Raw genomic sequence first — 11,278 nt, 5'->3', positions numbered from 1 at the left:
ATATACTATAGTGGAAAAATCATTTGCCTTGCATGCATGTGACCCTGAATCAATCACTTGATACCACATATGGTCCTCTAAGCTCTTTCATTCATGATTTCTATGAGTAGAGTTAGGAGTAAGCTCAGAGGACAGAAGATTATGATCTAAAAATGAAATAGAAGGCATATTTGAGATTATCCTTTATTTTCTAAACTTGTGAAGACACCTTTAATTTTTTTAATGAGTACTACGAGGTCCCAGAGTTAGTATAAGGATTAAGATGCTTGTTGTTCATGTAGCCAATCTTTGGTCAAATCCCCATCTGCATATGGTCCTTGGAGCATCACCTGGAGTGATTTCTGAGCATAAAACTGTGACTTCACCCTGGATTTAGGTGTAACTACCTGCAAGACCGCCCATTTCTGGGAGGTGTCTTGGGCTGGGAGGGGTCTTGGGAAGGTTAGATAAGGTCATGGACCAAAGGGATTAGGGTCTTTTGCCAGCACGGAGGTTGGAGAAAAGATGGCTGAAAGGAGTTAAGATGCAGGGCAAGCTAAGAATAGCAAATGCTTAAATAGGTTTATGAGATAGACCACACAAGTAATGGTCCAGGCCAATAAAGATGATATCTCTCCTGAAGCCTGTCTGAGTGAGTCTGATTCCCGATGCAACCACCTGAAGATGATGACCTGCCGGTTAATGGGGGATGGAGCCATGTGGCTGGCGCCTAAGGACAAAGGCCTCCATCTCCATCCAGCTTCATCATAAGGGCTATAACACTACATCTGGCGCTGAACTGTGATTTGAATCTTGGACCCAAGAAAACAGTGATGATGGTGAAATTTCTGCTCTTCTGTTTGATTTTGGCTCTTTTCAGATAGAGTCAGCCCAAAGTGTTTGGCCATGTGAAGCCATGTTCAAAAATGGCCACAACCCCTTCTGGGGGCAGTAAAACAGGGGAGGTGAAAACTTGTATCACTCCCATCCAAGTCCCAGAATTGAAAATTTGTTGCCGAAAATCCTTTTTCCAAAGATTTCAGCCTCCTGAGAGACTGATAAAAGGCTTTGATTGGAAAAGTACCAGAAAGAAAAAGTTTATCTAAATGGGCTGATTTACTAAATCATGACCTTCAGCCTGAAAAATGGATTTTGACTTTAAAAATTTCGGACTGGACTTTTAGTTTGAGTCACTTTCAACTCTGAACATCCAAAGTGCCCTGAGAAGAAGCTGTGGCCGAGAAGCTGCAGCGGCTGAGGCAGAGGTACCTGCTTCCACAGAACCACCTGAAGGGGGGAAAAGGCAGCTGCAATCAGCAAAGAATTCCAGTCCTGCAGGCAGCTGCAATCAGCCGAGAGCACCCGCACTGTGGCAGAGAAGTGGAGGAAAAGCTCTTGATCAGGCCGAAAGCGGCAAGCCCATGTGGCTCCTACTGGGACTGGCCCTCCACATCAGGATAGTAAAACAGCTCAAGCAAACCTGCCTGCAGGGAGCTAAAACTCCATGGCAATGAAACCACATGGTGAGAGCAGTGTGGGACAAACCAGTGTCTGGACTTATGGTTTTAGGTGAAGAATTAATGGGTAGCCACATATTTTACACATAGTTGGTGATGGGATAAGTTTTAGTTAGTTTGTGGTGTAAATTTTTTTTTAAAAAAGAGGAGTAATACAGCTTAGCCCAACTAAAAGATCTGATTTCTAACCGCCTGCATCTAACTTTGTCTTATTAAGTCATTTTCTTTATGACTTAAATGTGCTTTATTGTTTTCCATAGTTAGTTTTCAATGGTATAATGTTTTACTGTGTATTTTCATGTATTAGCCTGTTTTTAAAATGTATGTTCTGTAAATTATGCTTTTGTGATTGTGCATAGGGAAGATTAATAGGAACAATAGTTCCCCAAGAAATAGTTTATATAGTACTAAAAGTATAGGAACATGAAAGTTCTGGGATAGTGCTTGGTAGAAAAGCATTAAGAGAATTTTAAGTTACAGGTGTATGGTATATTTTGCAGAAATGTTATGTTTTTGAAAAGGGTTGGTATGTTAATTTTTACTTTATTACGTTGTTGCTATGGAAATATTACCCGCCTTTGGCTAAAGACAGGGTCAGGATTACAAAAGCTTCATTTATATTTCAGAGAAGGGGGAGATGTGACTCCACCTGGATTTAGGTGTAACTACCTGCAAGACCGGCCCATTTCTGGGAGGTGTCTTGGGAAGGTTAGATAAGGCCTTTGACCCAAGGGATTAGGGTCTTGGCCAGGATGGAGAGGTAAGAGGAGACATGGCTAAAAAAAAGTTAAGACGCAGGGCAAGCTAAGGATAGCATGCATAAATGGTTGAGATTGACCACACATGTGGTGGATAGGGTATGAATAAAGCTGATACTCCTTAAAGCCTGTCTGAGTGAATCTGATTCCCGCCGCGACCACCTGAAGATGATGACCTGCCGGTTAATGGGGGATGGAGCCATGTGGCCGGGGCCTAAGGACAAAGGCCTCCATCTTCATCATCTAAGCCCATCCCAAGGGCTGTAACTCTGCAAGAACCAGGAGTGAGTCAGGAGCATAGTTTGTGTGGTGCCGCTAGTGACATGAACTATCTGGCCTGGTCTGATTCTTAGATACACAACTATTTAATTAAGTGACCTTGGAAAAATTGCTTAATCCCTCATCAAAACTATGAGAACTAAATTAATCGGAGACAGTTCCATATATACAGACAGAAGATAGGCATATAATCATATGTCAGAGACTAGTTTTTTACTGTTTATCATAGCAATAATAATGAGCGTGTCCACTGTCCACTCCTATACCAGATCCACTTCTCATAGAATAAGGTAAATGGGGCAAGAGATGCCTGTATTTGCCATGAGAATTATGAAGAAGATATACAAGTGTTTTATAAGGGGCTAATTACCCTTCCAAGCCTTTGTCTTGAAAGGACATGTCATCTTCAATTTATATTTTATATTTTCACATTTTGACAAATTTATAGTATCTATCATCTATTATACAACCAACAAATCTGCCTTTGTTCCTAAGGAAAATCTTTACATTTTCTACTTTTCCTTGAAAAGACACTTTGGGAAAATAGTAGACCCCTCTGTCACAAGAAACACAGAAATGTGAGTGGCCCCTGGCTTACTCTTTCCTGGCATGTATCACAGTGGTTTATTTATCTATGAATTGATTATAATATCTTTGGGGTTGTATAAAAATTCAGTGAAATCATGCATGAAAAGGTCTTAAAGGTTGTGTGCCACATTTTAAGCATTCAATAAATGTTAGATGCTGTAGTCTTGTTATTATTTATTATTGTCTCCCTTATCTCACATTTCTGCAGACAGACCAAAAGCAGAAAAGAAAGAAGAAAGATGTGGAAGAGGTAGGGAGAGAAAATGGAAGGGATGAGGGAAAGGAGGGAGAAAGAGTGAAAGAAGTGCAGTAGGAGAAATTTGAACATAATCTTATAACTGCTGCTAAGTTCAGTAAAAGATTACCAGGGTTTGTCTGTTCTCCATATTTTTTGGAGGGGGATAGGTTTGGGCCACACTTGGCGGTGCTCAGGGGTTACTCCAAGCTCTGAGCTCAGAAATCGTTCCTGAAAGGCTCCGGGGACCATATGGGATACCGGGCATAGAACTGTGGTCTGTCCTGGGTCAGCTGCATGCAAGGCAAAAGCCCTATTACTGTGCTATTTATCTGGCCCCTGTTTTTCAGTATCCTAAAGTCCTGTGCCTATTCCAGTATCTTATTATGTCTCTGTCTCCTTTCAGTTTCCATAACTCACTCTGACTTCCTTTGCTCCCCAGAAGTGATCACTATCTGTGGAAACTTTCTTTTTTATTTTTTGTGCCACACTCAGAGTGCTTTGTGCACTCCTAATAGAGCAAAGGAAACCACCTTAGGGAGTTAGGGATCTAACCATGGTTATACATTTGCAAAGCAAGCACCATTCCTGTTATAGTAACTCTCCAATCCCTGTGTAAACATATTTATTAATTTGGCTATAATGATTCTTGTTGAAATTTGACTTGATGATTGTGTGTCCTAAAGTTTCTCTAATGTTCCCTTTATGAGAAAGGTCCTTTTCCCCCAAACTATCCCCACTCTACACCACCACTTAGAAATCTTGCTGTTTTACTTTATTATGCAGAACAATTTACTGCCATTTTCCCAACCTTATCCCACTAGCCTGGGGACTTCATTGGTTAATACAAGTCTAATAATGTTTTCTCATAAATTAAAGAACAATTCTTTTCTAAAATAAGTTTTTCAGTTTCCCAGAATGTAGGAGTATTGTAGGTCAAATTTGAAAAAAATTACATATTTCTCCTCCTAATTCTAATAGAATTGCAAACTCATTGTTAGATAATCTGAAGATATTTTTAAATCTTTTTTGTTTCAATGTTTTAGAATGAAATCTTAAATATAAAACATTGGATTTATTTCTACAATGAAAACAACAAGAGCCAAAGCAATAGAATAGCAGACAGGATTCTTACCTGCCATGCTGTTTACCTGGGTTTAATTTCTGACACTTGCCATATAGTTCCCAAGCCTGTCACCACTAGGAGTGAGTACAGATCCTGGAGTAAACCTTGAACACCACTGTATGTGGCCTAAAATAAAACTAATAATAATTATTATTATTATTATATTAAAGCAACAAATTCATGGCTATATCATCAAACAATACCCAAAGATCCAAATATTAACTCTTTATCTTGTTTTTTCAATTTTATATATGCTTTAACTGTGTAATAAATAAATTTATTTCCTCTTTCCTTTTTTGTTGAGTGGGCCTATACATATGTTTCTTAGTGTTTTTGTATATTCAGCTGTAGTGCTGTGTAATCACATACTTTATTTTTATTTATTTTTTATTTTGGGGCCACACCTGGTGATGCTCAGGTGTTACTCCTGCCTATGCGCTCAGAAATTGCTCCTGGCTTGGGGGGTTATATGGGATGCCAGGGGATCGAACATGGTCTGTCCTGGGTCAGCTGTGTGCAAGGCAAACGCCCTATGCCATGGTTCTGGCCATAATCACACACTTTAGTGGTGATAATCACACACTGTCTGTGAACGCAAGATCATATCATGTTGAAAATCCAGGGGTTCCAGACAAGAAAGCAGCAAAAACTATAACTGTAAAGTTGGCAGCACTGTGAGTTAACTGAAGCCTCACACCTTTATGGATAGTTATTTTGCCACTGAACTTTCTCTAAGGCCCTTAATATTTTATCTCATTTTACTTCATTGCTTATTTTTGAGCCAAACCCACAGGTGCTCAGGGCTGCCTTCTGGTTCTGTGATCAGGCTTCATTCCTGATAGTACTCAGGGAACCATATGTACCATATGTGGTTCCAGGGATTAAACTTGGGTTGACAATATGTAAAACAGGTGGCTTAATCCCTATGTTCTCTTCTCTAGGTCCTCAACTTTTTAAGCTTTTAAAACTCAATAAGATACCTTTAGTTTCTGGGGCCAGATCGATGGTGCAGCAGCAGGGCATTTGCCTTGCGCGCTGCTGATTCAGGATGGACCGTGGTTCCATACCCTGGAGTCCCATATGGTTCCCTAAGCCAGGAGCAATTTCTGAGCTCATAGCCAGGAGTAACCCCTGTGCATCACCGGGGGAGCCCTCCAAAAGATACATTTAGTTTCATCTTCAAATAATTCTAAACAAAGTAGTATTTTATCTTTTATACTTCTTACATTATAATTGAGTATGAAACTTAACATTTACAGACAAAAATCATCACAGAAATAAAAAATTATCACTTCAGTTGAGCTTCTGTTATTACTCTTTAATTTCAATGAAAAAGATAAAAGAATAACAACTAGTAGTATTATGTTTTTACTGATTAGAATATCAAAGTTTAGAAAAAGTCTGCATCTATTATCGTGAACAATAGAATGCTTGTCCTCCTTACTCCTGTAAAAATATGCCAGTGTTTATAAGCCAGGGACATGTATTTGGTGCACTAAGACTGGTTAACTTCTTTATGCATATTTTCATACTATTGTCTCATCTGAAAATTTAGATCAATAAATTTAATTTTTATAACTATTCAAAACAATTTCACATCAGCATACTAATGAGCTTTGTTTTAATGGTTAATTAAAAGTGAAGTTAATCAACACTTAATTGAGCTACAAAAAATAGAAAATAATTATTCAAATGCCAGTTTATGGTGCTATGATCTTCAAGTAAAACAGAATTCTATTTAAATTAATCTAATGGGAAATCCAGTTAAGGTCTCATTTAGTTTGTTTCAAAATATAGAGGAAATAAACATGGCAGAAAGGGAATATTATTAGGTAGAACCATGTTTTAGGTAGAAGCATCGTTTAGCACGAATCCTGTATTTTGAGAAATTATGATCTTCTTTAGTGTTTTTGTTTCTCTCTGTGTTTGATACTTACATATTTTAAGTCAAACATGAACAGTCTAACTGAAGCATTTTCCTACATGAACAATTTTAACTTGCCTAAATCTTGCACTAGTTGAGAAAAAAATATCCTCCCTATTTCTTAGTTTGTTTTATTAGTTGTTTGGCTTTTGGATCACACCCAGCATTGCTCATGGCATACTCCTAGCTCTACACTCAAGGATTCCTCTTGGTGAGACTCAGGGTACCAGATGGGCTGCTAGGGCTTGAACCTGGGTCTGCCCCATGTAAGATAAGCACTCTACTGAATTGTGCTATCACTCCATTCCACATTCTCCCTCTTTCTACTTCATATTGAAAGCTGAAAATCTCTAGCCTAATATAAATGACTTACACAATCATCTGGAACAAAAGAAGCAAATAAATGTACCTTTAATGCTCATTACATTTTACAACTCAAAGGGTGCAACATATGTTTTTCTTAGAAAAGTTAATATAATTTGTTGTGGTTAAGAATACTCCCATTTTCGGCATATTTGATTTTTACCCCATTTTATTACTTTTCTCTTCTTCAAACAAAACCACATAACTTTAACTACCTAGTCCCTCCTCCCAATTAGAGGGGGATATAATGGAGGTACCATGACCAAACAGTTGTAAGATCACTAAGTAATAAGCTAGGCACAGAGGGGACCACTCATTCTAGCAGCCCACGGGGTGAGAGTGGAGGATATGGGAAGCAGAACGGGAACGGAGGTGGAGGGAGGACAATTCGGTGGTGAGAATTCCCCTGATTCAATGTTAATATGTACCTAAAATATTACTGTGAACGATATGTAAGCCACTATGATTAAAATTTAAAAAATGAAAAATAATAAATCTCTTAGTATTTAATGTCATTTAATTATTAATAAACTTTTTTCTTTGTTTATTTAATTTTATTTTATTGAAACCATTATGATTTACAAAGTCTTTCACAGTTGGGTTTCAGATATACAATGAATCAGGGTCAATCCTTCCAACAGTGTTGAGCTCCCAAACCAAAGTTCCCAGAATGTGGCCCATACCACCACCACCCTTTGGCCTTTGTCTGTCAGTATAACAGGCCCATTTAAAATTTAGATTAGTAGAGTTTGGGTCTCTTGAGCCCATTGTTGTTGATTTTGCCTTGGATATTTAGTTCTGTCCTATAATTTTTTTATTTCAATCAATGTACTGAGACTGCTTGGTCTCTGCCTCCCCCAATCCTTTAATATTTGTGTTTTTCTTTCTCCACTCAGTTTCATTCCATCTTGCTGTAGTCTGGGGCCAAGAGTGTTTGAGATAACTCCTGTTTATTGCATTTCTTCATGCAGTTATTCTAAATACCACATGTAAATATTTTTCTCAAGGGACTTTATGTTTTTTATTCACACATGAATGCAGACATGAATAGAAACACAAACATGTAGATGAGTTTGTACACAAGTTCCATTTACCCCTGATGTTCAGACAGAGATTTCTGACACTTCACAGAAAGGCCAAATTAATCAATAGGGAAAATAATTTTAAAGGAAACATTGCATAAAGAGAATTAATTATAAAAATTTTCAGGGAACATAATTAGCAGCATCAAGGAGATTGTCAGTCCCTGGGACATATACACACTGTTCAAAACAACAAGATTAAATTTAGAGTAAGTTAGAGTCAGCAGAAGGGCAGAGGGAAGATGTCAAGCTCCTGGGTGGATGTGATGATGATGGTGGAACTGAAGGTGACAGTAACTGCTATTTTTACATTGCCTCCCATGGCTAGTCATGGTGCTGGGGACTTGACTGAGGGATTTGCACATTTTATATTATATCTAGCAATATATATCAGCTGTGTTCAAATCAAAGGGTGGCACTGTAATAGGCAAAGGGACTATAATTTTGAAATTGAAAAACTGAATTTGAATTTGTAGCAAGACACATCTGCCTGACTGTGGGCCAAACATTAGTCTCTTATCATTATTACTGAATGCAGAAATATATGTTTCTTTATTTGATATTTGCTTTTCAGGCTATTTCTAGTAGCTTTTATGTTTGCCTATTTGTTTTTTTTTTTTTGTTTTGTTTTTGTTTTTGGGCCACACCCGGTAACGCTCAGGGGTTACTCCTGGCTATGCGCTCAGAAGTTGCTCCTGGCTTGGGGGACCATATGGGACACCGGGGAATCGAACCGCGGTCCGTCCAAGGCTAGCGCAGACAAGGCAGGCACCTTACCTTTAGCGCCACCGCCCGGCCCCATTTGCCTATTTGTTGATAGTAATTTTTAACGCCTTAGCCAGGAGTAATGTCACACTCATTTCTACTATTGTAAAGCCAGAAGTTGATCTCCTCAGAGCACCTATATATATATATATATATATATATATATATATAAATTTGCATGTCATCCTTGCACAGGGACCATGCTAATTCTCTAGATCATTCCAATTTTAGTATATGTGCTGCCGAAGTGAGCATTTTCTCAGAGCACCTTTTAAGAGACATAGTTCAGAATGGTCTAAATGTATGGTTGAAGGTATCTCAGAAATGTAGTTGGGCTTTATAAATTTTTATGATTATCTTATGCAATACAATACATAAAATACATAAAAGCTGGACTTTTTGACCCATAGTAATTAATTTCTACAAATATGTCAACTATGGAAGATTCAGGTGTCTTCTTACAAGAGTATAGAAAAATTATTATTGTGCAACTGAAGATAAGGTAGCACTCTTGCTATCTTATTATCTTGGAGAGCACACAATATAAAAGAACAGTTTCTCTTTTCTTTCTGGGATTCACATCTAAACCCTATCCCATTATCCTATCATTCCCTCCCTAATTTCTTGTGTTTTTATCAATGCTTTAACTCTTATTAATAAAGGCTTTGGAATTGACTGAAGTTTTATTAGTTATAATTTCTCACGCATGCCTATGTTCATTGCTGTACTTGGTACAGTAGCCAAGATAAGGAAGCAACTCAAATGGCCAACCAGGAATAAATGGAGTTTCCTATTTTATAATTTCCAACTATTCACATGCTCTAAAGGTCATTAAAGCAACAAGTCAGCAGACTTAGAGAGAAGATCCCTCTTCTTGTCTTGTATGTGAAGAAACATACTCAGCTTGAAATGTCCTACATGAATTAATAATGATTTTATGTTGCAGAGCCAGCACCAGGATTCAAACCCTTTCACACAAGTGGATAGCTTTTCAGCTCTGCCAGAAAGAAAATCAGCAGAAAGGCTGCAGATACTCCTAAGTTGTCAGAAAACTAAATTTGCAAGTGGCTTCTGGGATGGTGTTGGTGTTAGCAGGTGAGAAAGGACAGCTGTTATAATTTTGTGTCAGGGCTTTCCAGAGAACATCCTTCATTTGTCCTCGAAGAGCTGGTGTGATATTTCTTACTTGCATTTATATCTGAATTCTTACAGGGACACAGTGTTAGAGGCATAAGAACTGGTACTTGTGATTAGCAAAGTACCCCTGATGAAAAGTGCTAAATGATGGGATAGAGACAGAAGATAAAAACAAAAGCATGCCTATTCACAATGTCATTCCTATAAAATTAAGTTTACTTCAATACTGTGGTCTTGTGTTAGTTATTAGGGATACAAATGTGCCTAACAGGCTATAGAACTCTTAAAAAGGTCAATAATGAAGATGTAATCACTTATTGGGGAGGACAGTAAAACATAGATCAGGCACTGTCTTTGAAATTTATGAATAAAGTATAGTAGAAAAGAAAACAAAGGAAAGTACTCTCATTTTTGCAGCCATAATATTTGAAGTGAGCCTTGACCTCTGAGGCATATTGATCATGAAACTAGGAGTCTTGAGGCAAATGAGTAGGGAAACATCTTAAGATGGCTTTCATTAAGGTCAGAAAAATTTAATGTGCATAAAAAAATGGTACAGAGACTGGGGGTAGAAAGTTGAGAGATGGGGATAAAAGTGGGAGGAGAATTTTGAAAGGTGTAATAGAATATGATAGAAAAAAAGGCACAGGGAAAGGCTGAGACATGTCTTATTTTTCAGGTAAAATAGTAAATGAAGTGACAAGTTCAGATTTGCCTACTGTTGATGCCTCTGGAGCTTAGAGTAGGAGGGGTGATGTAGATAGATGGAAAATTAACTCAGGTAAAAAAATAAAGAGGTATTTACAGGTAGCACAGTTACTCTTGTATTTCCTTTTAAATTTATTTCTATTCCTTTCGACAGGAGTAAAGTCAAGGTAGATCAAAATAGGTTGAGGTAAAGTTCTTACCCTACAGTTAAAAAATGTTTAACTCTTTTATTTCCCCAAGAACTTTATATTTGTCCATTGATATTTATAGGGGACTGGTTTCAGAACACCACCCTGGCCCCAATAAATTCAAATCTGCAGATGATAACTGCACCCTTACAATTGGTATCATCCATACCTGTAAATTCTGCATTCTCAGTTTAACATTGAATGTGAGATGAATTAGTGAATACAGAAACAATGGAATGAAAAAAATTTTTGGATATAACTCAACTCATATAATTAAAACTAGTATTGGTCAAGGCTCAACTTTTTTTTAAATTTTCATATTGTCCAGACATTCTGGAAATATATGTGACATTTTTATTCAGACCAAGAGTTACCTCTATATGTTAACTTGAATATTCAAAAGAGATGGTGATAATACCATTGAACATGAATCATAGCACTTGAGTTGAGTACTGAGACACACACTGCAAAAGCTGTGCATGGAAGGCTGCAGAGAAATGGTTTTGCAGCTGCCAGATCATGGAGGCAGGGCACTTTCAAGAAAGCCTGTGCTTCAGGGCCAGTCACAGACCAATTACTGCAGATAACCTCATTGTACTTTATATGCAAAATCCCAGGCTCTTGTCTCC

At 37.7% G+C, this 11,278-nt stretch overlaps 1 non-coding gene across 1 annotated transcript; it reads right to left on the bottom strand.

Annotated features, from left to right (window-relative positions):
* Window positions 1-8,766: 8,766 nt before the first annotated feature.
* On the bottom strand, window positions 8,767-8,871 carry LOC126012383 (U6 spliceosomal RNA). The gene has a single exon (XR_007496877.1). It is a non-coding gene; the product is annotated as a U6 spliceosomal RNA (small nuclear RNA).
* Between the last annotated feature and the right edge of the window lie 2,407 nt (window positions 8,872-11,278).

This window comes from Suncus etruscus, chromosome 6 (genome assembly GCF_024139225.1).
Source record: "Suncus etruscus isolate mSunEtr1 chromosome 6, mSunEtr1.pri.cur, whole genome shotgun sequence".
NCBI classification, from domain to species: domain Eukaryota; kingdom Metazoa; phylum Chordata; class Mammalia; order Eulipotyphla; family Soricidae; genus Suncus; species Suncus etruscus.
Note: the sequence above shows the minus strand (reverse complement) of the source record. Positions and strands in the feature narration are given on the sequence as shown.